We start from the raw sequence: 26,766 nt of genomic DNA, 5'->3' as shown, positions 1-26,766 counted from the left end.
GCAAACCCCCCCCCCCTCACCACCTACAGGGGCTATTACCATTCCAGGGGATTGTGTAAGTCCAATTATTACTGATACGTTGGTTAGTAAGGCTCTATCTAAAGCTAAAAACTCTGCCTCCATGGGACCAGATGGTGTCCCGGGCTGTGTCTTATGCAAACTCCAAAATGAATTAACCCCGCATCTGAATACCCTGTTCAGTCTCAGTCTCTCGACAGGATATGTGCCCATAGAATGGCACACAACAACGGTGGTTCCGCTGCACAAGGGTGGGCCCACAACCAACCCTGGGCACTAGCAACCAATAAGCCTGACCAATATGATCTGTAAGGCAATGGAGCGAATCATTATGGAACTCATAAATGGAGAGATTGGGAACCTCCAAACACTTGACCCCACACAGTACGGCTTCGTCAAGGGCAGATCATGCCTCCTGAACCTGATGGACTTCTTTGAGACAGTTACTCAGGCTATAGATAAGGGAAAGGAGGTACACACGGCTTACCTTGACCTTGCTAAAACATTTGACACCATTCCCCATTCCCCATTCGGGTATTATTGATAAACTCACCAACCTGGGCATAAATCCTTATGTCACAAGATGGATCGCAAACTGGCTCTCAGACAGATCCCACAAAGTAAGAGTAGCGGGATCTATGTCCGAATCCAGACCAGTAACGAGCGGTGGGCCTCAGGGCTCTGTCCTGGGGCCACTCCTGTTTGGCATATACTTCTCAGAAGTACAGGCAAGCACTGAAGGGCAGTGGCTGACCAAGTTTGCAGACGACTGCAAACTGGGTGCTATAATAGAGTCTCCGGCCGACATGGATATCTTCCAGAAGGGCCTTAATGAGACTGATGCATGGTGTCAAAGCCATGGTCTCAAGCTAAATGCTAAAAAATGCGTAGTAATCCTCTTTGGAAAAAACAGAGTACCCGCGAACTACCACATAGGAGATAACCCCCTGAAATCTGAAGAAGTAATAAGGGATCTAGGGACCGAAGTAGATAGTCAGCTTTCCTTTGATAACCATGTTGCCAAGGTGGTTAGAAAATCCTTCTGTGTGACCCATCTGATCATGAAAGGTTTCGCATCAAGATCTAAGGATGTAGTGGTGGCTCTCTACTCTTCCCTTATCAGACCCATTATTGAGTACAATGCACCAATTGGAATGTACCTGGCTAGGCATCTCCAGCAGCTGGAGAGACCACAGAGGCACCTCACTAAGAGGATTACTGGCCTCAAACAGTTGCCCTATGCAGTACGATTGATAAAACTAAGGCTTTTCTCTGTTGCATACCGCCTTCTCAGAGGTGATCTCTGTCTAACATACAGAGCCATGTCCAGCCCAGAACTGTTGAACATGCTTCATCTTAGCAAAACAAAATCTACTCGAACACACGCTCTAGGGATATAAACCTCAGCACAGCAATGACTAGAACATGCTGGAGGGATAAATTCCCTTCGCAAAGACTTCCTTTGCTATGGAACAAGGTCCCGATCTACGTAAGACAGAGCCCCTCACTATCACTCTTCAAGAGGAACCTTGACAAGTGGATGAGTAAAAGAAAGTTCACACCAGGGATCATACCAACAGCTCTACTAGATAGGGGCCAAGGGTACTAGCTGCTAGCTAGGGCCTAGGGAACTAACTAAAGGGGCAGTGAATACCGCACAATGTGGCTGGGCTAATATATGCCTTTGGGCAGATAGCCCAGTACCTACCTATTAACCTTTTTGACAGCCAAAAATCCTTTAATGAATAAAAAGTTTGATGAAAAGTCTATAATTACTGCATACCCCTGAACATGTGTGTGTGTGTGTGTGTGTGTGTGTGTGTGTGTGTGTGTGTGTGTGTGTGTGTGTGTGTGTGTATATATATATATATATATATATATATATATATATATATATATAAATAATCTGTATAAACACAGTCATATATATATATATATATATATATATATATATATATATATATATATATATATGAATATGAAAATCATTAAACCAGCACTCTGATGTGATAAGCAAAAGTACAGTTGTGTAAACAAGTAAAAGATAAAGCAGCTCCAGGGAAACAGAGCAAGGTGCAGAGAAAATAAAATAAAATAGAATAAAAACTGCACCAAAAGCTCACACGCCAATGATTTTATTTAAACAAAAAAAGTAAACTATAACCAATGACCTTAGCAGTGCTGATCACCTGACATGTCTTTTATTTATTTAAATGTTCTGTAGTATTTTACTAGCTGTCTGATGAAGCAATTTGGTTAGTTGCGAAAGCGCTTACTTTTTTGTTTAAATAAAATCTTTGGTGTGTGAGCTTTTGGTGCAGTTTTTATTCTGTTTTAAAAGTACAGTTGTGTACACTTACCATAAATGTAGATGTTCGAGTGTATTGACTTTTGCAGTCCTGGTTTGGAGGAAGATCTGGGAACCCTTTTGGGGTTGGCAGAGTGTGGAAATAAAATTTGTATCCCTGGGACACTATGTTGAAGACCCATCGGCCGTTGGTAATAGAGACCCAGTTGTTTGCATGGAAGGAAAGTTTTCCTCCTAGGGGTAAGATTATAGCACCCCAGATGGGACTTGAACCCACAATCCCTGGCTTAGGAGGCCAATGCCTTATTCATTAGGCCACTGAGGTCTGCGACTGAGGGCTGCCCCTGTCAGGATAACCCAAGTGTGATGACTGCAACAGTGAAATACGAAGAACATCTTCTATTCCGTTGTGCAGGTGGAAAAATATGCTAAAGCAGTTTGACTTCTACAGACTTGGTCCATATCAGTGTCATCTCCTCCCACTGCATTCACATCTCAGGTGTATACACAGACATGCCACGCCTCCTTCTAATCACACACCCCAAGTACATATGCATAGCATTGCTTCATCCAAATCCACATCCATCTCAAGCACATACACAGATAAATGACTCCTCCCACTGAACACCCATCACATATACATATGCATACCAATGTCTCCGGCTGCTCCACATCCATCCCAAGTACATGTACAGTGAGGTGTCACCCCAGAATAACCACCCCATGTACATACAGATACCATGTGATTTTACTGTACTCCCATTATTAGTATGAAACACAATAATAATTAAACTCTGTCTCCAGTAATGTATAATAACAAAGACATAACTGGCGGGGGGCCTGCCCAGATGCAGATTGCAGATTGCAAGGGGGACAAAATCAAGCAGGTTCGTTCCAGTGCTCCAGGAGTGCCTCTTATGTTCTTTCCTTATGAATTCTGGACAACGCCAAAAATAATAATGGATAAATTCCCCAAATCAGGGACAAGTTTTAAATATTACTCTAAGCCATGTACAGTGTTAATAGAATAACAGGTTTGCATCAACATGCATTTTATGAATAATACAAGTATGAAACTCAAAATCTGTTATCATTGACTGACTGTAATCCTCACAATTTAGCAAAAAATAAAATTCTGTGACAGATGTGGCAAAAATATGAAGCAAAATCAGGGATGTTCTGCAAAAAAAAAAATGTTGAGAGGGATGTGGTCATGGCTAAATGGCTAAACTGAAGTGCTCTGGATGGGGTAGCTGAACTGCACTAGGACTTCAGAGCAGAACAGCTTAATTATTATTTTTTATTTTATTTATTTTTGGGCTTCTGAAGTTATCAGTGGCTATGGCAGATAGGTGATGATAGTGTGCGAGTATAATACTAGTATTTATGAAATGTTGGCACTGCATTTGCAATCACTGCTGAAGAGCTGAGTAATTCATTATGTTGTAGTTTGACTGCAACAAGCTGAGTTTTTTTTTGTTTTCAAGATGCAGAACTCTTTTGCTCCTCAACTTAAAGTTGAGGGGGCATCAGTTCAGGCAACAGGAACTGCACAGGACACCAGATGAGCCAGCCACGGTTGTGTAAAATAACACCCATTTATACTGTATATATATATATATATATATATATATATATATATATATATATATATATCTGAAGCATATGCATAATGTAAGTACAGTCCAGTTCCACTGCAGAATCATTCCTGATGTGCATATAATAATTACAACCCTATCCCCTGCATGCTGTAACTAAGAACCATTGAACGATTGTGGTGAGATGTCGGAGGGGACATTTGTGTGTGTACTGTCGATGGTTTTACAGAGGGATGACTGGGGAAATGCTGTACAACACACACTGCAACCATTGGTTGTTGCTGTTGCACTTCACTTTTCTTTTTATTGAATTTTATAGGTTTGCTTTGCTGTGCCTAGTTGGAGGGATATGTTTTAAAAAAAGGGTTAGAGTGTTTTATATCTCTTGGCTGTCCATGATTTTGCATTTTTAGTCTGTTGCTCATAATAGTAGTGATATTTTGGCAAATGTTTTAATACTGCAGACAGTCAGTAAACAGTGTTGGATACTAGACTTTTAGACTCAAGTTTTTTTAGTAAATATGTATTTACAGATATCACATTCTTCTGTATACTTTCTAAATGAATAATAGCAATATTTAAAATCCGCTCCTGATCTGGGGTCCTGTGATTCTTGACCCTCATTATTTCAGTTTCTGTTCCTGATTTTTCAGCTACAGTGTTGACAGTTATGGCGCACCAGTGTACTATACTGCTGTATAATGGCTGCTTCTGTGACAGTAAGCCATCGATATGCAATGCAACAACAACATTGTATCACGTGTGTATATTCATGGGTTTAATCATCATATTATTTTATTCCATACTCTTTCACCACAGCATAAATGAAAACTACTGACTCACTGACTAGTATGGCTAGATGGTAAAACTGTTAATAGATGTTTTTCCCTTCTGGCCCCTATAAAGCCAAATGACAGACACTGTGCACATTACTGCACATGCACAAAATAACCCCAAAGGTTATCATGGTAATACTGATCATTGATATAATAACATCCCCGCAGTGCTTGCAAACAACATTGTTGCACTGCATGTGAATTTGTTTTCTATATTATATAACCAAGATTACAAATTTGTCACACTCGTACAAGATGTGCAGCAGTCTAGAGTTGGACAAATGCAAGGAGCCTGCTGAGTCACATTCCCTGCACTGAATTTCATCGATGGATTCTGTACTATCCGTTGCATTTTTTGGTGAGTAGGTATTTTTATTTTAAAGATGTATTTTATGAGTTGAGTTTGACTAATTGGACATCAGGGAGCCATGCAACATTTAAGAGAACAGGATTCCATGCTTATCATGACATCTGCTATCACTTTTACAAAATGTTTGACTTATGAAACTGATATTATTCAGTTTTTCTTGGATGGGTCTCATTTTAGAAAGGTTTTAAGAAATTATGATAAAACACAGCCTTTGATGGATCATTAACCTTTTTCATAGTAAAATGTGTAATAATGTCACACACTGTCCCCCCATTTAGTACACACCCATCTTTGGCACGTGCAAAATATAACTACAGCCTCTCCTTCTTATCTGCACCTACTTGTACATGGCAGTATTAATGCAGGCCATTTCCCAGCATATACTAATTCCTTAGCACATACCTGTAATAATTACTAATTCATCCATATTGCCTTCCCATTGTAGTGTATCCAAGTATCTGGATATAGGTTGCTTAGGAATGACAGAAAAGGATGGAGGTAGAGTAGCAGGCTGTACAAAGGAAAACATCACATGTGAGATGATAGAAAAAGAGGAATGGCAAATTAAGAATTAGGAAGGCGAACAACAGGGTCAGAACCTAGGATAAGTGCCGGGAAGTTAGTGCAGAGGACTGAGTAGAGAAGAGGTAGATCAGTGCAGTATACTGTCTCCACAGACAAGGGAGGATGATGAGACTGGAGGAAGGTTAAAGGAGTGGGAAGGGAGGATACACTAGTAGTAGGTGACTCTATAGTCAGACACACTGATGTCCCGCTGACCAGGCTGAACAAGGAGAGGGTGACTGTGAGCTGTCTGTCGGGAGCTAGGATCCGCCACATAACACACGCACTCAAGTCACTCCAAAGCAAGTACAAATATGACTCTGTCATTGTCCATGCTGGTGTGAATGACCTGAGACGTACCTCCCTGGACTACATGAAAAGAGACATAGAGGAGCTCTCCGATTATGTAGCCCAGGCTGGTATGACCCTGACCCTGAGCAGCATCTTGCCCTCACCAAGAATGATACCACAATACAAAGACAAGATGATCAGCTTTAATAATTGGCTCAAGTACTGGTGTCATTCTAAGGGGATCCAATGTCTGTCTGCCTGGGATGACATGTTGGACAAGCCACGCTGCTTCGCAAGGGATGGCTTACACCTGTCACCACTGGGCTTCCGGATATTGGCTAAGGCTCTTGCCACCCCCATAGTGCCTTTTTAGGCAAGGCTCAAAAGACAAACCCACCTCCTTAGAAAACAAAAATGGAAAAAAACTAAGGGTAATGCTGCTCAACGCCAGAAGTCTAAATCTCAAGATGCAGGCACTTGATGCACTCCTCAGCATGGAGAACATCGACATCTGTGCAGTAACTGAAACTTGGTTCAGGGCTCCTGAGAGCACCCCAGCACTACCAGGCTATACCTCGTATCATGCTTTTCGGCCCCAAAACCCGTGCCGAACCACAAAGGGAGGGGGAGTGTCCAAATTCATCAAGGACACCCACACCTCCAGATTAGTAACAACACATGAAGCATCAGAGACCATACAGGTGCAACTAACCATAGGCAAAACTGCTATACAACTGGTAGCATGTTACAGACCACCCTCCCAATCTCAAGAACCCCACTCAGCCTTCCTGAAGACATTGGAGGATATGAATGTATCACAAAATACCATCATACTGGGAGACTTCAACTACCCAAACATAGATTGGGTACATTATTCTAGCCCTAATACCCTAGCCCAAAGGTTCCTAGAATTCATAAATTCAAATGCACTGGAACAACTAGTCACCTCTCCCACTAGGGGAGATAATATACTAGACCTGATCATCACAAACATGGGGACAAAATGCTCCACACCGGAAGTATACCCCTCACTAGTGAGATCTGACCACAAACTAATCACCCTGGATATACATATCCCACCTCCACCCCCAGCACAAAAGACCACAGTGAAAAACTTCTCAAAAGCAGACTTCACTCTTCTTCTTAAGACTGAGATGGTATCCTTTAAGCCCACTGTGCCAGTGGATACCACATCCCACATCCCACAATTCCAAATCCTTCACAAATGCTTTCTATGGACATCTCCAAGAATGCATGGATCATGCAATCCCAAATAAATCCAAGTCCCTCTCCACCAAAGGCAAGCGTCCTGTCTGGTGGACCTCAACCATTAACAAATTGTATAACAAAAGAAGGAAGCTACTGCACGTCAGAGCAAAATCCCATGAAAGGAAGACATCTCTGATCAACATTAGCAGAAAACTACGTTCTCTCATAAAAACATCCAAGGCCAACTTTGAGAGAAAAATCGCTAAGGACACTAAAGATAACCACAAAGCCTTCTTCAGCTATACTAGAAACCTGGGCGGAAACCCTCAGATATGCTCAGAGTTGCTTCACAACAACAAAAAATACACTGAACCCACAGATATTGCCAACATTCTGGCTGACATGTTCAGTGCAAATTTCTCCCCTCCCTCACCCCCAAAAGAAGAAATACTTATCCCAGCTGAATGTAATCTCCCTGTCATCTCAGATGTCCAAGTGAGAACCGCCCTAAACAAAGCTAAAAACACAGCATCAATGGGACCTGACGGTATCCCGGGTTGCGTGTTACGTGAACTCCAAGAGGATCTAACCCCACAAATAAAAATGCTATTTAACCTTAGCCTTACTTCGGGATATGTACCTGAACACTGGCATACAGCAACAGTGGTCCCACTCCACAAAGGGGGTGCGTCTACAGACCCTGGAAACTACCGCCCCATAAGCTTAACCAGCCTGGTCTGCAAAGCTATGGAAAGAATCATTATGGAACTCATAAACAGAGACATAGGGGACCTACAGACACTTGACCCCACCCAGTTTGGCTTTGTAAAGGGCAGATCCTGCCATTTGAACCTGGTTGACTTTTTTGAAACAGTCACTAGAGCCATTGATGAGGGCAAAGCAGTCCATACAGCCTACCTGGACTTGGCTAAGGCCTTCGACACAATACCCCACTCAGGCATCATAGATAAGCTCAACAGCTTAAACGTAAACCCTTATGTCACTAGATGGGTTGCAAACTGGCTAAAGGACAGAACCCATAAAGTTAAAATCTCTGGAGCAATGTCAGACTCAAAGCCAGTCACAAGTGGTATCCCACAGGGATCTGTCCTGGGACCCCTCTTGTTTGGCATTTTTTCTCAGATGTTAAAGCAAACATGGGAGGGCTGTGGCTGACAAAGTTCGTAGATGACTGCAAACTAGGCACCATAGTCAATACACCAGCGGACACATACATCCTACAAAAAGGCCTCACAGAAACGGATAACTGGTGCCGGAGTTACGGCCTTAAACTAAATACCAAAAAACGTATAGTCATCCCCTTTGGGAAAAACAAAGTACCCACAAATTATCACATAGACAGAGACCTAGGGACCCAAGTCAACAGCGACCTCTCATTTGACACCCACATTGCCAAAGTGGTCAGAAAAACATTCTACCTTGCACACCTCATCATGAAGGGATTCACATTGTACCCCTATACTCCTCCCTCATCAGACCCATGATTGAGTACAATGCCCCATTTGGTATGTACCTCACCTGGCATTTGCAACAGCTGGAGAGACCACAAAAGTACCTCACCAAGAGGATCAAGGGTCTCCAACATATGTCTTATTCTGCCACACTAAAGAAACTTCAGCTCTATTCAGTAGCATACCGCCTGCTCAGAGGTGATCTCTGCCTGACGTACAAGGCCATGTCCAATCAGGATCTGATGGACATGCTCCACCTCAAAAAATCCAAATCCACCAAAACCACGAGAGCTAAAGACTTAAACCTTGGCACAAGTATGAATAGGACATGCTGGAGGGATAGATTCATAACCCAGAGGCTTCCCATGCTTTGGAACAAGATCCCAGTTCGTATTAGGCAGAGCCTCTCACTGACTCTCTTCAAGAGAAATCTTGATGAGTGGATGGGAGATCGTAAGTTTACCCCAGGGGTCACATCTGTGACACTGCTAGACAGGGGCACAGTAAACTAATTCTATTATATAAGGGGACCTTCATTGTGTCACTACTAGACAGAGGCACAGTATTCTAAATTTATTCTGTACATTTTTTGTACCATTTCATGGGGTGGCAAAAGCCACATCACTATGGCTAGGCTTACAAATGCCCCAGGGCAGATAGCCTAGTACTATACTATGAAACTATGAATACCTGTGAGGGCTCCGAATCTGCCAAGAGCAGACTAGAGGATTCTGAGTTTCAGGGTAAAGAGGGGTGGGAGTTGACGAAAGTGTGGACCATGAGGGATTCTGCCAGCTAGTGTAGTGTGCATAGTCTTACCTGAAAGGCTAGAATGGATACAGTTCTAACCAAGGCAGATGAGGTCATGGATGGAGAGGTGATAGGTGATGGCACCCCTAATTGAGAGTGATCATTCCACAGTATACTTTATAGGAGAGCAGCTCATGGATACAAAGATGATGGTCTGGGGTTTTTAGAAAAGTGGATTATGCTGAGCTGGGGGAGGAGGTCATGAATTATGAGTCTGGAAGCAAACGGAGGAAGTAGACATGGCATAGGAATGTTCCATGGCATAGGAATGTTCCAGTGATGGAGTACACAGAGCTATGAACAAATATGAGAAGAATAGGTAAAATGGTGAAAAGTAGAAAGGGCCAATGTGGCTGCATAGAAATATGAGGTACGGAATTAAGACAAAAGGACAGAAAATAGAATAGATGAATGAAGGGAGGAAAAGTAGAGGAGGCAACATAGAAGGAGGAGGCAAGTATAAGGGAAGCAAAGATACAAATTGGAAGGAATTTGGCAGAAGAGAACAGGAAGGAGAACAAGATTTCACGTATATAGTATAAAGGAGGAAGGGAGAGACAGATCTGGCCAGGCTAAGAAAAGATGGAAAGAAAATTACAGAAGGCTCAGAGAAAACAGATGTACTGAATTCATTGTTTGTGTCTTTTGGCTTTTCCCGGTTAGGGGTCGCCACAGCGGAACGCCGATCCGCTAATGTTTGGCAGTAGATTTTTATGTGCTGGCTTGCCGGGCCTAACGCACAACCTTCAACGAAGGAACGCCTATTCACGCATGTCGCCACACAGAAGACGCTCTAACTGAGAATCGAATGGGCAACATCTAACTGTGAGGCGACAACGCTACTGCAGCACCTTGCTTAATTCCTTACAAAGGAAAATAAGGGGAGGAAAGGAGCTGTGAAAAAGAGGAAGGATAGGCAGGGAGCTTCAATCAAAAAGATCTGATGGGCTTCCTCCTGGGTTCCTCAGTTGTCTGGCCAGCATGTTTGTGCAACCCCTAACAGTGCTCTTCAACAAGATTGTTGATTAGAGAAGTAGCTGAAGACTAGAGTGTAGCAGTTGTGCTAATATTGTACAAGATGGAAAGCAGAAAAAATCCTGGAAAATACAGGCTAGTTGCCTTAATGTCAATTGCAGGAAATGTCATGGAGAGAATCCCAAAAGGAAAAGGCAGGTAATATTCTTAGAGCAACAATCACCTAGACAGCAGCCAACATAGGTACTTGATAAGAAGAAAATGTCAGTCAAGCCTGACATTTTGAACTGAACTTGACTAATAGACATGTTTCGCCTGGACTTTAGTATGGTCGCATGGTAGGACGCAAAAGGTTGTAGTAAAAGAACAGTGTGAAGAATAAGAAACTGACTGCTAGAGTTCCACATTAATCAGTCTGATATTTAACACTTATTAGTTTGGTTGTTTTTTGCATACCAAAGGCAAGAGAGAATATGATCAGTCTCTTCATAGATGACATACAAATAGATACACTAGAGGATGGGGGAAGTGGCTAAGGAAGCATTTTGGGAAGATGACCAGTTGCGAAGAAATGTAGAAGTTGAGGTTCACTGCAAACAAATGAAAAGTACTACACATGAGACACACTGACCCTGCTGTAATGTGCCAGCTAAGAGGAGTCGATCTGCTGGCAAAAGAACAAGAAAAGGATCTGTGGGTGCTGATCACATCTGGACTGAATCACCAGGAAGGGAGTGAGAGGCGCAGCAAACAGAATACTGAGATATATCCTCATGGGTATAGGTCTAGAAGTAGTCAGCAATACAGCTCAATTCCAACCACATCTTGAATACCATATGCAGTTCTAGAGGCGACATGAAGGAAAAGGATATCATGCTCCTAGAATATGTCAGAGGTAAGCCATTAGAAAGGTTCATGGGATAGAGGGAGAATGATATGTTCTGAGGCTAAAGGAGCTAACACTCCTCTCACTAGGGACCAGGAATGATTGGGAGGATATGACACACGAGGCACAAGATCAGGGTGATGCAAGGAGGTCTTTCTTAACAGAAAGGGTGTGAAGGAGGGAAGACTGCCAAGCAGTGTGTAGGGACTATCTACTCTGTGTATCTCTGACAGTACTTCACCGACAGGATTGTGGTCAAATGGAATGGTCTACCAGAATTGGTCTGGAAATAGGAATCTTTAGGTGCATTGAAGAGGCATGGACAAGAGGAGAAACAACTGAGTGAAAGTTGCAGATGGAGCGGATGTGATTTGTTAAATTCATATCAGTGACAGACTAGACAACTTTGTAGCCTTCTTCTGCAGTTAAGCTACTACAGTGCAATATAATGTAATGCATAAATAAACTAGGCAATCCCCTTGTAGTGATCTCAGAACATCATGTAGTGAATAATGCCCTCTCTCCATAACTGTCCTATACCTGACACACAATTAACAACTCAGTCATAGACTCCTCATGGATACAGTCCCATTAACACTGCTTCCTTTGTAATACTAAAACTACCCATTCCTCTAACCCGTAGTTATGTCATCTAACTCTATGTTAAATCTCACTCCTCTAACTAGTTCACGTTAGTAGTTACATCATCTAACTCTGTCAAATCCTACTCCTCTAACAAGCTACCATCAATAGTTATATCATCTAACTCTGTGTCAGATTCCACTCTTCTGACCAGCTAAGGTCAGTAGTTCTATCATCTAACTGTATGTTAAATCACTATTTTTAGAAAGACATAAACAGAAAATGCAGGTGTGTTTGTTTGCCCAGATGATTAAGACCATGAGCCATTTCTAAGCTGCTTTCTGTAGGCCAGAGTTAGAATCCATCAGCCTCAATTTGTCTTGTGTGACTCCAAGTAGGTCACTTAAACAGGCAGTTCTCCTGGGTCTCCCCTGCAAAGGGACACGTCTAGTGATCTCACTTGTTAACTAATAAACAAAATTAAAAACTGCATAAACCTAAGAAAATGAGTGATTTGTGAATTCTCCCCAGCATCCAGTTCATTTTAATACTACCCCATGGTAGTGAAGGAAGCATGTAGATTGGCTAGATCTACTTCAATCAAAAGTGAATCCACTGGAAAAAAATATGCCAAAATAACTTTTAGTGAACTTGTAAAGTATTTTTTCTTTTTAGGGGCAAGTCCCTCAGCACCCCCATGTGGGGAGACACCCTATGCTCCTCAAACTTGTATATATCTACTCTAGATGGCACAGTAGTTGAAAAAAGGAAAACTCCACTGTTACTGAAAGTTGTTTCAACATATGTTTTTTGGTGAATTGGCTTTTGATTGAAGTGGATTTCACCAATTAACTGGCTTCCATAGCGAAGAAGTCCTCTATAGCATAAATGTCGAGCAGGTTGCTGCAACACTGAAAATATTAGAAACTGCATGGTTCATAGGATGCAGGTGAGTTATAACTGTAATGCTATATTCTCAGTGACTAGACAGTGCTTACTACCACACCTACTTTCCAGACCACACAGACACACAAACACCTCCTCCATCATTTCAAATTCATGATTTACATGTATACAGGAGTCGGCTATAGTTCCTGTATGCCAAGATTAGTTGGTATGCAGTCGGCCTCATCAGTGTGCTAGATACCAGCACCCTCGGTCATGCAGATCATCTTGGGGTATTTCCAGCTGGTCTACTGATGACCTCGAGAGGAGTAAGTGCTTACATAACATAGCACTATTATATCTACTGCTGTGGATCACACAAAGACATTTTCCTTTCCATAATACAGTCTTGCTTAATCTGTGCAGAAGTGATTTTTATATTTTTGTTTTCCATTGCTGGCACAGTTTTCTTCTGCTCCATTTTTTCCACAAGATATTCAACCTACCCTTTGGAGCAGGGCTCTGCCTGTAAGGAAACCTACTTTAAGAGGTTAGAGAAAGCGTGCTAAATTGAGCCATCCTAATAGCTGCAAAGAGATTTTTTTTGGCATGCCCAGGCCACTATCCTTCCCTATTCCCAATGTGGATTATTTTGTATCCATGCCTCTGGGCAAACATCCTTGGATTCACTGGAGACCTTGGCTGTAAATTCCACTCAACACTGATGTATGCAAGCTAGCAAAATGCCTTGTTCAGCTGAAATCTCAGAGATAACGTTCAGTTAGTTAACTTGGACACAGTCATAGCTTCAGCCCTTGACACCATAGATCCAGTCTTGTAAAAGTAGTTTAAGAATCTCCTACATACCCCATGCCATTTCCTTTTTATGTAATTTTCCACCATAGCAATTGTGCATAATAGGAGTGATTTAGTTTTATTGAATCATCATTAATACTAACATTTGATTGTGTCATTTGAATTAATAACATTAGCTTATTCGATGCATAACTGTATTCATTAACTGCTAAGCTGTATTGTATTTTATTTATTTTTCATTACTCCTTTTAATATATAGCAGCTGTGACATTCTCTCCTATATGTTCAAAATTGAAATAAAGTGACATTTTTTTCAAGGGCACATACTATTTTTACTAGTTCTAATTCCAATTTAGAGAAGTGAGTTCTTGAGTTTAATGGTCTAAATGTTTTAATGCACAAATATGTAGCTTTCTGGCATTTGCCCTTTCACTTAATGCACTAGAAGTTTTATATTTGTAGCCCAAGATATTTGAGGTTATGAGGGTTTCATTACCTTCCTTATTGAAAAGCTCAGCTCTACTTCATTGCGTATGACCAGACATTTGCCACATAGAAGGAATAGCTAGTACTTTTTACTGCATCAGATGAATTGAGCTTGTGTTTTGACTGTATGGAATGGGGCTTCCCAAGTACTAATTGCACTGCAGTCTACTACAGAGTAGAACATATGGCCAGCGGTAACTACAGAAGCCACATATGCATTTAAAATGGCTTGTGAATTTGATTCTGTGGCATTGCACTGAAATTACTGGCTACAGCTTTGAAAAAAGTGTAATTCCATGAACATAAACCAATATTGTAAAGTTGTTTTTGTCATGAACTGCAGTACTTTTTGGCAGCCAGAATAGCAGGTCATGGCGTAATTTGAACTGGTTTACATGCAAGCATCTGTCTTATACTAGATTGGCTGATGCTGAAATGACTGAATCCATTATAAACTGGCCACACTGCCTACCCCCAGTGGAGAACATGCACAGTCTTAGAAACATGCTAAATTTGTTTGGCATTATCTACTGCTTTCTTGTTGACTTTTCCTGTTGCACTTTTATAGGTTCATAGGTTCATACTAGGCTATCTGCCCTAGGGCATTTATAAGCCTAGCCAGAGTGTGTTTGGCTTTCACCACCATTTTAGATTAGTTGACTGTGCCTCTGTATAGTAGGTCACAGAAGGTAGCCCTTTTAAGGTTAGTTTACTGTACCTCTGTCAAGCAGGGACACAGAAGAGATCCCAGGGGTAAACTTACGATCTCCCATCCACTCGTCAAGATTTCTCTTGAAGAGGGTCAGTGAGGGGCCCTGCCTAACATGGATTGGGATTTTGCTCCAGAGTGAGGGGAGCCTCTGGGATATGAATCTGTCCCTCCAGCATGTCCTATTTATTTCTGTGCTGAGGTTCAAGTCCCTGGAGCGTATAGCTCTAAGGGATTTGGATTTCCTGAGGTGAAGTATGTCCATTAATTCTGGGTTGGACATGGCTTTATACGTCAGACACAGATCGCCTCTGAGTAGGCGGTACGCAACTGAGTAGAGCTGGAGTTTCTTTAGCCGAGCTGCATAGGGCATCTGTTTGAGCCCCTTGATCCTCTTGGTGAGATACTTTTGGGGTCTTTCCTGTTGCTGCAGGTGTCGGGTAAGGTACATCCCAAATGGGGCATTGTATACAATTATGGGCCTAATAAATGATGAGTAGAAGGGCACAATGACCTCTCTTGATCTAGATGTGAATCCTTTCATGATAAAGTGGGCTATATGGAAGGTCTTTCTAACCACTTTGGCAACGTGATTGTCAAAGGAGAGATTGCTATCTACTTGGGTCCCCAAGTCCCTAATTACTTCTTCCGTACTTAATGGATTACCACCCATGTGGTAATTTGTGGGCACTTTGTTTTTCCCAAAGGGGATGACTATGCACTTTTTTGCATTTAGCTTTAGGCCATGGCTCTGGCACCAGTTATCCGTCTCTGTGAGACCCTTTTGGAGGATGCTTGTGTCAGCTGGAGAGTCGATTACGGCACCCAGTTTGCAGTCATCTGCGAACTTGGTCAGCCATAGTCCACCCGTGTTAGCCTGTACCTCTGAGAAATATATACCGAACAAGAGAGGTCCCAGGACTGAGCCTTGTGGGACTCCACTTGTAACTGGTTTAGAGCCTGACATGGCACCTGCTATTCTGACCATGTGGGTTCTATCCCTGAGCCAGTTTGCAACCCATCTTGTGACATAGGGATTAATATTTAAGCTGGTGAGCTTATTTATGATGCCCGAGTGGGGTATTGTGTCGAAGGCTTTTGCAAGGTCCAGGTAGGCTGTGTGGACTACCTTCGCTTCATCTATGTCTTTGGTAACTGTTTCAAAGAAGTCAACCAGGTTCAAGAGGCAAGATCTGCCCTTAACAATGCCAAATTGGGTAGGATCCAGTGTCTGGAGGTTCCCAATGTCTTTGTTTGATTTTCATGATGATACGCTCCATAGCTTTGTAGACCAGGCTAGTCAGGCTTATAGGGCGATAGTTTCTGAGGTCTGATGTGGCACCACCTTTGTGGAGTGGGACCACTGTTGCTGTACGCCATTCCTTGGGTACATATCCTGTAGTAAGACTGAGATTGAACAGTGACTTTATATGAGGGTTTAGTTCTTCTTGGAGCTCGTGTAAGATGCAGCCCGGGACACCGTCTAGTCCCATTGATGCTGTTTTTTTCCCTTTGGAGAGGGCAGTTCTCACCTCTCAGGAAGGCTACACTCTGTCGGGATAGACATTTGCTCTTATGGGGGGGAAGGGGGGGAGAAGTTTGCACTGAACCTTTCTGCCAGGATGTTGGCAATGCCTGTGGGTTCAGTGTATTTTTTGTCATTTTGTACTAACTCAGAGCATATCTGAGAGTTGCCTCCCAGGTTTCTGACATAACTAAAGAAGGCCTTTTGATTATCTTTAGTGTCTTGTGCAATTTTTCTTTCGAAGCTGGCCTTAGATGATTTTATGAGGGATCGTAGTTTCTTGCTAGTACTGATCAGAGAAGCCTTCCCTTTTTGGGATTTTGCTCTATCATGTAGTAGCTTTCTCCTTCTGTTGTATAGCTTATTTATGGCCGGGGTCCACCAGACAGGTCTCCTGCCTTTGGAGGAGTGAGTCTTGGTTTTATTTGGGATAGCATGCTCCATGCATTCCTGTAGGTGTCCATAGAATGCTTTTGTAAAGGATTCTGCATTTTGGGCCGTATTTTCCACTGGCCCGGAGGCTTTGAAGGATTCCACCTTGGTTTTGAGAAGTGTGAAGTTTGCTTTTGAGAAGTTCTTCACCGTAGTTTCCTTGGCTAGGGGTGGGGACAGAATATGGATGTCCAGTGAGATTAGTTTGTGGTCTGATCTTACCAATGAGGGGTATACCTCTGGTGTGGAACATAGAGATCCCATGTTGATGATGACCAGATCCAATATGTTTTCCCCTCTTGTGGGAGTGGTGACCAGTTGTTCCATAGCATTTGAGTTTATAAATTCTAGGAACCGTTGGGCGAGGGTGTTTGGGCTTGAGTAGTTTTCCCAATCAATGTTTGGGTAGTTGAAGTCACCCAATATAATGGTGTTTGGAGAGACCTTCATATTCTCCAGTGTTCTCAGGAAAGCTGAGTGAGGTTCCTGTGTTTGGGAGGGTGGTCTGTAGCAGGCTACAAACTGAAAGGCAGTTTTGCCCACTGTTATTTGCACATGGATGGTCTCCGATGCTTCGTGCAGTGCCACTAACCAGGAGGTGTGGGCATCTTTTGTGGTTCGGTCCGAGTTTTGGGGCCGGAAAGCATGGTATGAAGTATAACCTGTTAGTGCTGGGGTGCTCTCGGGAGCCTTGAACCAGGTTTCTGTTACTGCACAGATATTGATATTCTCCATACTGAGGAGAGTCTCGAGTGAGTGCATCATGAGGTTTAGACTTCTGGCATTTTATTGTCTGCACGTTGCTCTTATGTCTGATCACTGTCTGTGATGCCACTATTTTTGTCAGTGGATTTAGGATCATTAGCTGAGTGTAACATGGTCAAAAGTACACATGGCTAAAAAAATAAAGCTTTCAACAAAAGAGGCTGTTCATATATATATATTTTTTTTTTGGTTAGGGAAAAAGCACCTCTTCAGTAATACAAAAGAAGGTTCTGTACTTCTGTTCCCCCTCTATTTGATATAACCAAATTTTAGCTAACTGAATCTCAGGAAAGAAGAGAAACCTGTTAAAGGTTTCACCACTGGCTTTGTTAAGTGATGTGGAGTTTAGGTCTGGTTATATTTTTGCTTCTAGAACAACTCCCATTTGTAGTGAATGCAACCTGATATAGTACCTGGACTTTTTTTGTCTGTCACTCTTGCCTATCTTTTATAAAGTAAAGAATGTCAAACTATGAAAAAAAATCAAGATAATGCTGCATGGAGTCACTTGTTAGGATAAAAGCTCTTCCACATATCCTTTAGTTTGAAAATGTGCATATGTATACTAAAAAAAAACTGTTTTAGTATACGTAAGTACATTTTTAAATTAAATTTGCTTTGGAAGAGCGGTTCTCCTAATATGCAACTCCCCAGGTAGAATTACTTTGATTTTGTTTCTTGGTTATTTGTGAAATGTTGATGACTGTGCCAATTACTTTTCATTTTTTGAATGTCAAACCATAAATAACACTCCTTAAATATCTTGTCAGTGGTGATGCTGTTTGTATTTGCTGTCTGCCATTGCCTCATATATCGGGCCCAACTCCAAAAGACTTGCACTACAGTAAGTTACTTACACTGAGAGTTAGGGGTCAGAATGGAGAGATAAAAAGTCAGCAAGCAAAGGAGAGTAGTAGTAGTACTGAAATTGAATTCATCTTCAAGTCTTGGTGAGTACGTTCACAAGGTGGACCCTGTTTTTGCAAAATCTCACCAAGGTGACACTGATATATGGACTGTAGGTATATAGCATGTATCATGGACAGAAGTAGGTGAAAAACTAAATAAGATAGCTGGGTGCACAAGACCCAGGATAAAAAAGTGCCCAGTCCTGGTAGGTGCACTGGTGCCAGGACTGGAAAAGATGACAGTGTAGAATCCTCAAAATATGGAAACATTACTACAATGGGGCCAAGCCCAGGGGGAGCATGGTCCCCCCTGTTGTAGAAGGAAGTAGCAGTCCACAAAAATCACAAAAACTGATAAGCCAAAGAAGAGCCATAAAGATGATAAAGTAGACTGTTGAGAATAAGAAATAAATGATGTATTGTTACTATTATGCAAAAAGCAAAACAGTAAGTAGATCAAGAAACCTCGATCTGTTTGGAAAAAGAAGCATCTGAGGAAGTGCAAAAATATAAACAACAACATTTATAAACTCAAATGCTATGGAACAACTAGTCACCACTCCCACAAGAGGGGAAAACATACTAGACCTGATCATTACCAACATGGGGATTCTATGCTCCATACCAGAAGTATATCCCTCATTGGTAAGATCAGACCATAAATTAATTTCACTGGATATCCACATCCCGACCCCACCCCCAGCCCAGAAAACCACAGTGAAAAACTTCTCAAAAGTGAACTTCACACTTCTCAAAACCAAAATGGAATCCTTCAAGGCCCCAGGGCCAGTGGAAACTATGGCCCAAACTGCAGAATCCTATATAAACGCATTCTACGGACATCTCCAGGAATGCATGGATTATGGTATCCCAAACAAAATCAAGACCCAATCATCCAAAGGCAGGCATCCAGTCTGGTGGACCCCAGCCATAAATAAACTGTACAACAGAAGGAGGAAGCTACTACATGATAGAGCAACATCCCTAAAAGGGAAGGCATCTCTGATCAGTACTAGCAAAAAATTACGATCCCTCATAAAATCCTCCAAGGCCAACTTCGAGAGAAAAATTGCACAGGACACTAAAGACAATCATAAGGCTTTTTTCAGTTATGTTAGGAACCTGGGATGTAACTCCCAGACTTGTTCTGAGTTGATTCTAAACGACAAAAAATACACTGAACCCACAGACATCACCAATATCCTGGCAGACAGGTTCAGTGCAAACTCCCCCCCTTCCCAAAAGAGCAAGTATCTATCCCGGCAGAGTGCAGCCTCCCAAACATCTCTGATGCTCAGGTGAAGGCCGCCCTCTCCAAAGCAAAAAACACTGCTTCCATGGGACCAGATGGCGTCCTGGGTTGCGTCCTACATGAACTCCAAGAAGATCTAATCCCTCAAATAAATCTACTGTACAATCTCAGCCTCACTACAGGATATGTGCCCAAAGAATGGCGGACAGCAACAGTGGTCCCACTCCACAAAGGTGGTGCCTCTACGGACCTTGGAAACTATCGTCCCATAAGCCTGACTAGCCTAGTCTGCAAGGCTATGGAGAGGATCATCATGGAACTCATAAACAAAGACATTGGATACCTACAGACACTAGATCCTATCCAATTTGGCTTCGTCAAGGTCAGATCCTGCCTTTTGAACCTGGGCGACTTCTTCGAAACAGTCACCAAGGCCATAGATGAAGGGAAGGTAGTCCACACAGCCTATCTGGACCTCGCAAAGGCATGTGACACAATACCCCACTCGGGCATCATAGATAAGCTATCCAGCCTAAATATAAACCCCTATGTCACAAGATGGGTCACAAACTGGCTCAAAGACAGAACCCACAGAGTCAGAGTTGCTGGAGCCATGTCAGACTCGAAACCGGTCACAAGTGGCATCCCACAAGGTTCTGTCCTGGGACCTCTCTTGTTCTGTATTTACTTTTCTGAGGTACAGGCCAACGTGGGAGGACTATGGCTCACCAAGTTCACAGATGACTGCAAACTGGGCGCCATAATCAACTCTCCAGCTGACACAAACATCCTTCAAAAAGGTCTCGCAGAGACGGATAATTGGTGCCAGAGCCATGGTCTAAAGCTAAATGCCAAAAAGTGTATAGTCATACCCTTTGGCAAAAACAATGTGCCCACAAATTACCACATATGTGGTAACCCATTAAGTACAGAGAAAGTAATTACTGATCTGGGGACCTAAGTTGATAGTAATCTCTCCTTTGACAACCACATTGCCAAAGTGGTTAGAAAGACCTTCTACATAGCCCACCTCATCATGAAAGGATTCACATCTAGATCAAGAGAGTTAATCGTGCCGCTTTATTCATCCCTCATCAGGCCCATCATAGAATACAATGCCCCCTTTGGGATGTACCTTACCCGACACCTGCAGCAATTAGAAAGACCCCAAAAGTACCTCACCAGGAGGATCAAAGGACTCAAACAGATGCCATATGCTGCTCGGTTAAAAAAACTCCAGCTCTACTCAGTTGCATACTGCCTACTTCGAGGCGATCTATGCCTGACATATAAAGCTATGTCCAACCCATAATTAATGGACATGCTCCACCTCAGTAAATCTAAATCCCTTAGAGCCACGCGCTCGAGGGACTTGAACCTCAGCACAGAAATAAATAGAACATGCTGGAGGGACAGTTTCATAAACCAGAGGCTCCCTTCACTCTGGAATATAATTCCAATTCATGTTAGGCAGAGCACCTCACTGACTCTCTTCAAGAAGAATCTTGATGAGTGGATGGGGGATCGTAGGTTTGTCTCGGGTATTACTTCCGTGTCACTATTAGACAGAGGCACAGTAAACTAAACTTTAAAAAGGGCACAGTATACTCAAATCAAGTGGTGGCGTAAGCCAAACACAATCGGGCTAGGCTTATAAATGCCCCAGGGCAGATAGCCTAGTATGAACCTAAGAAATATTTGAAAAGTATAAAAAAGAAATATGGGCATGGGAAAGAAGGACATGTTTGATATGGTGCAATATTTATGCAAAGGAGAAAGCCAAATTAATCGGTGTAAAGAAAGCAGCCCAATAAGATATTCAAAGAGAAATATATGCAAAGGCATCCAGATATAGAAAATTTCACAATAACAAAAATAATATCACAAAGATGGAATGTGAAAAAGAAGATTAGTAAAGTAGAAATAAAACAAAATAGAAGTTGAAGTTATGGAGTGCCTGTGAAGTGAAGGATTTGGTGTAGAAGACCTAGCACAGGTTACATCACAGCACGATGGAGCGAGTCCTTAAAGTAGGGAGAAACAGGAAGATCAGAAAACATCTCAAGAAGAAATATAGACACGGAAAACAAAGAGATTTAATATGGTGTAATATTTATGCAAAGGAGAAAGCAAAACTAACCAATACAAAAACAGCAGCACCAAAGATATTTGAAGAGAAGTACAGGCAAAGGAATCCACACAAAGAAAACTTTACAATACAAAAAATAAGAAGATAAAGAGGAAAAGCAGAAAAGGAGATTAGCAACGGAGAAGTTAAAGAAACAGAAACTGAGGTTATGGAATTCCTGCAAAGTGAAGGATTTAGTGTAGAAAATCTAATTCAGAAAGCACCATAACAGGATAGAGTAACAGATATCCAAATTAAGGGGAAACCAGTGGAACAGAAAGTTGGTCAGGTGCCATATGAAAATAATTTGGAGCCTTGGACAGGAAACCAGTATAAACGTTCACTTGAAGCTAGCAAGAGAAGGAAGCTATGGAAACTGATGCAGTCAATGTTGAGCAGTGATAGGCCAGTGAGATCTCATCTGATAGATGGCACATGATGAAATTGAAGATACTGTTCCACAGGAAGATGCTATATAATCTTTTATAGAATGCCCACAGGAAGTGGAAAGGGATGTACCCTCAGTTTGGAAGAAAATGAGCTAAGAGAAGAGTTGCTTGATTTAATAGACATAAACAGATTTATCAAGATCAATGAAAGAAATAGACTGTAGAAGGTTAATAAAACCCAAAAAGTCAGAAACCTGATAAAACAAATTAACACAGTAATTAGGACTGTTCATAGAGATCCATGCAATATAACAGAAGTAAACAGGATATATTACTGTGCAGCTAAATTAATAACAGATAAAGTTCTACCACAAGGACACAGGGTAGTGAGGGAAAGGAAGGGGATAAATCGAATACCATCATGGAAATATTGAATAGACAAAACTATAAAGCAGTTAAGACAAGAAGTGTCACTGTTAGAAGACTAGAGAAGAGGGAATAGATCAACAAAAATACTAAGAAGGATAGATGTGATAAAAGCAATGCATAGTAGTAGAACAGACCAGGATCTATCATGCACTATTGCAAATAACACTAAACATTTCAGCACAGGCAGAAAAACTCAGAAGATACGAAGATAAATAAAAAGTAAAAGTACAAAATAAACAATTTATTGATGCTCCAAAAAAGTTTTATAGAGAATTGGGAAATAAGGTAAAAGGAAATGAAAGATCACCAAAAAAAGAAGAAATAGATACATTTTGGAGAAGTATCTATGAAGATCCTGTGGAACATAAGATGCTAAATGGGTAGAAGTTAAATAAAAGAATAAGAGATTTAAAGGTACAGGATATAAAATGGAATGAAGTAATACCCAGAGAGAATGAAATAAAGTGAAGAAAAGTCCAGATGCAGTACCAAACTTTTGGCTGAAAGTATTAACATCTTTGCACGAATATTTAGCCATGAGTAAGAACTATTTGTATGTGCACCCTGAACAGACACCAACCTAGTTAACAACAGGGAAAACAATGCTCCTACTTAAGAGTGAACCTGCAAGCTACTCTAAAAATTATAGACCAATAACTTGCCTTCTGACGACGTATAAACTATACATGGGAATTGATGCCAACAGAGTTTATAGTCATTTAGAAGAAAACTCAATTATGGCAGTAGATCAAAAGAGCAATAAAAAAAAGTCATATGGAACAAAGGATCATTTGCTGTTAAAGTCATATTGAAGAACTATAAAAAGGGGAAGAATTTCAGTATAGCATGGATTGACTACAAAAAAGCATGTGATATTATCCCACATTCATGGATAAAAAGAGTGCTTAAAATGTATAAGATACACCCTACACTAATCAACAACATTACAGTGACCATGACACAGTGGCAGACCACTTTGCAATTAAGCCATGATAAAGGACAAATTATTATCCCAGGGATAAAAATTCAAAGGGGGATATTCCATGGTAACTCTTTGTCAACACTGCTGTTCGGCCTTGCCCTTAACCCATTAAGCTGTCTACTTAACAGCTTAGGCCATGGCTATATTCTGGCTCCTAGAAAACAACAAAGTGTAAAGACTTCTCTTCTCTTTGTCAGTGATTTAAAACTGTATAGCTCATCAGATGAGGAACTGAAAGCACAACTGCAAGTTGTCAAAACTTTTTCAGATGATGTAAGAATGTCATTTGGTCTTGATAAATGTGCAAAAGCAACCTTTAAAGCAGGAAAACTGCAATGGCAGGAAAACATCAGTTTGGGACAAGAATGTGATATAAAAGAACTTGAGCAAAAAGGAGTGTATAAATATTTGGGAATTGATGAAGGATCAACAATAAAACACAAACAAATGTGAATAAAACTTAGTAAGGAATATGTCAGAAGACTTAAATTAATCCTGTAAACAGCACTGACATCTAGGACCAAAATCCAAGCTATAAACCAATTTGTTCTTCCTGTCTTAACTTACAGTTTTGGAGTGATTGACTGGCCCGAAAACATGTTGGATAGATTAGACAGGAAAACAAGAAGGATGCTTCATCCTCACCAAATGATTTATAAAAATCAGTGTATACCAAGATTATATATTCCCCATTCCGAAGGAGGGATGGGCCTCCTTGAAATTGATTACATGTATAGATCTGCAATTGTGGGACTCCACACATATCTGCTGACCGCACAAGACCCAAACATAGTGAAAGTTTTGAAACATGAGGAGAATAAATCTAAGATGACTTCTCTGATTAATGTAGCAGAAACATAGGTGCCAAGCAGGAATGGAAATCAAACCAGAAGTAGATAAAAATCAGTCAGCAACAGAATGTGCCAAAAAACATAAGGAAGAATATAAGGTGAAGAATCAGATGAGAAGGAAAGAAATGTGGAAAAAGCATAAATATAGTTGCAAGAATAGAAAACTACTGGAATAACCTCATGTTAATCAGGAACGAAAGCAAGAATGGTTAAGGAGAGGCGAATTCAAACCAAGAGATGAAAGGTTAATATTGGCAGCACAAGAGAGTGGGCTGTGTACACGTTGGTTTATAAAGTCCATTGAACATGTGGAAGAAACAGACAAATGTAGGTTTTGTAAAAACTAATTGGAAACAGTTGCACACCTTGTTTCTGGTTTCTGCATACTAATGGTGAGAAGGACTGCATACTGAAAGGCATCATAATGTGGTGGGACTGTTGCACTGGGGATTGTACAAACATTATGGTATTGAAGTGGCTGAAAAATACTGGAAACATAAGCCACAAAGCATCATAGAAAATGAAGTCTGCATCATATGTGATCGTCCATTGCCAACAGTTGAAAAGATAGATGCTAGAAAATCGGATATAGTGGTCCAAGAAAAGAAGACAAGACTAGCATTGATCATTGAAATTGCCACACCCAGTGACTGCAGCGTCTTGCATACAGAGAGACACAAAGTCATAAAATATCAGGATCTGCAGGCAGAAATGAGAGCAATCTGGAAGAAAGATACCCAGACAGTTCCAATAGTAGTTGAAGCAACGGGTCTTATCTAAATACAATTGTAAATTCTTTTTGATATGTTGGCAATGCATGTAACTCCATAAGAGCTGCAGAAGGAGTCATTACTGGGCACATTGTGGGTGCTGTGAGGAGCACTTTTGGCTGACATCAAAGATTGAAACAATACTAATTTGAGGAACTTTAATCATAATTTGACTTCAGAATGCGGTCCATTCCTGTTATGGTATTAGAAACCCAAAAGTCTTGGAGAAATGAAAAAAAAAGAGTTATTAAGGAGATGTAGGCCTCCTCAAAATTGATTACATGTGTAGATCTGCAGTTGTAGGACTGTATATATATATATATATATATATATATATATATATATATATATATATATAGATAGATATATATAGATATAGATATCTGTTGACCTCACAAGACCCAAACATAGTGGAACTTTTAAAACATGAGGAGAATAAGTCTAAGATGACTTCCCTGCTAAGTTTAGCAGAAGCATAGCAGTGTCAAGCTGGAATGGAAATCAAACCAGAAGTAGATAAAAATCAGGCAGCAACAGAATATGCCAAAAAAACAAAAAACAAAAGATAGAATATAAGGTGAAGGATCAGATGAGAAGGCAAGAACTGTGGAAAAAGCATAAATATAGTTGCAAGCACAGAAAACTCTTCTCAACAACCTCATGTTGATCAGGACCGAATGCAGGAATGGTTAAGGAGAGGGGAATTTAAGCCAAAAGATGAAAGGTTAATATCGGTGGCCCAATATAGTGGACTGCATATGTGTAGGTTTACAAAGTCCATTGAACATGTGGGAGAAACAGACAGATGTAAATTTTGTAAAACAGAATTGAAAACAGTTGCACATCTTGTCTTTACCGGTTACTTGCTGGCAGGTGATATACTAATGGTGTAAGGACTGTATACTGAAAGCCATAATAATGTGGCAAGACTATTGCATTGCGGATTATGCAAACATTATAATATTGAAGTAGCTGAAAAACATTGGAAATGTGAGCCACAAAGCATATGAAGTTTATATCACATGGGCTCACCCACTACCAATAGTTAAAAAAATAGATGAGAGAACCAGATATAGTAGTCCATGAGAAGAAGACAAAAGTAGCATTGATCATTGAAATTGCTACACCCAGTGACTACAGTACCTTATGTACAGAGGCACAAAGTCATAAAATACCAGGATTTTCAGGCAGAAATAAGGGCAACAGGGAAGAAGGATAACCCCGACAGTTCCAGTAGTGGTAGGAGTGATTGGTCTTATAAAAAGGAATTTACAATCGTACTTAGATATGTTACTGATGCATGTAATTCTGCATGAAATGCAGAAGGATTCAATACTGGCACATTGCAGGTGCTGTGAAGAGCACCTCTGGCTAACATCAAAGATTAAAACAATACTAATTTCATGAACTTTAATCATACTTTGACTTAGGAATGGGGTCCATTCCTATCATGGTATTAGAAAACCAAAAGACTTGGAGAAATGAAAGAGTAAGTGTACTTAATATATAAGACTTGCACT

At 41.0% G+C, this 26,766-nt stretch overlaps 1 non-coding gene across 1 annotated transcript; it reads right to left on the bottom strand.

Annotated features, from left to right (window-relative positions):
• Positions 1-2,578: 2,578 nt before the first annotated feature.
• Positions 2,579-2,651, bottom strand: TRNAR-CCU. Its single transcript has one exon. It is a non-coding gene; the product is annotated as a tRNA-Arg (tRNA).
• Between the last annotated feature and the right edge of the window lie 24,115 nt (positions 2,652-26,766).

The sequence above is a fragment of the Protopterus annectens genome, chromosome 16.part0 (genome assembly GCF_019279795.1).
Source record: "Protopterus annectens isolate FY-2018-M chromosome 16.part0, PAN1.0, whole genome shotgun sequence".
Lineage (NCBI taxonomy): Eukaryota > Metazoa > Chordata > Ceratodontiformes > Protopteridae > Protopterus > Protopterus annectens.
Note: the sequence above shows the minus strand (reverse complement) of the source record. Positions and strands in the feature narration are given on the sequence as shown.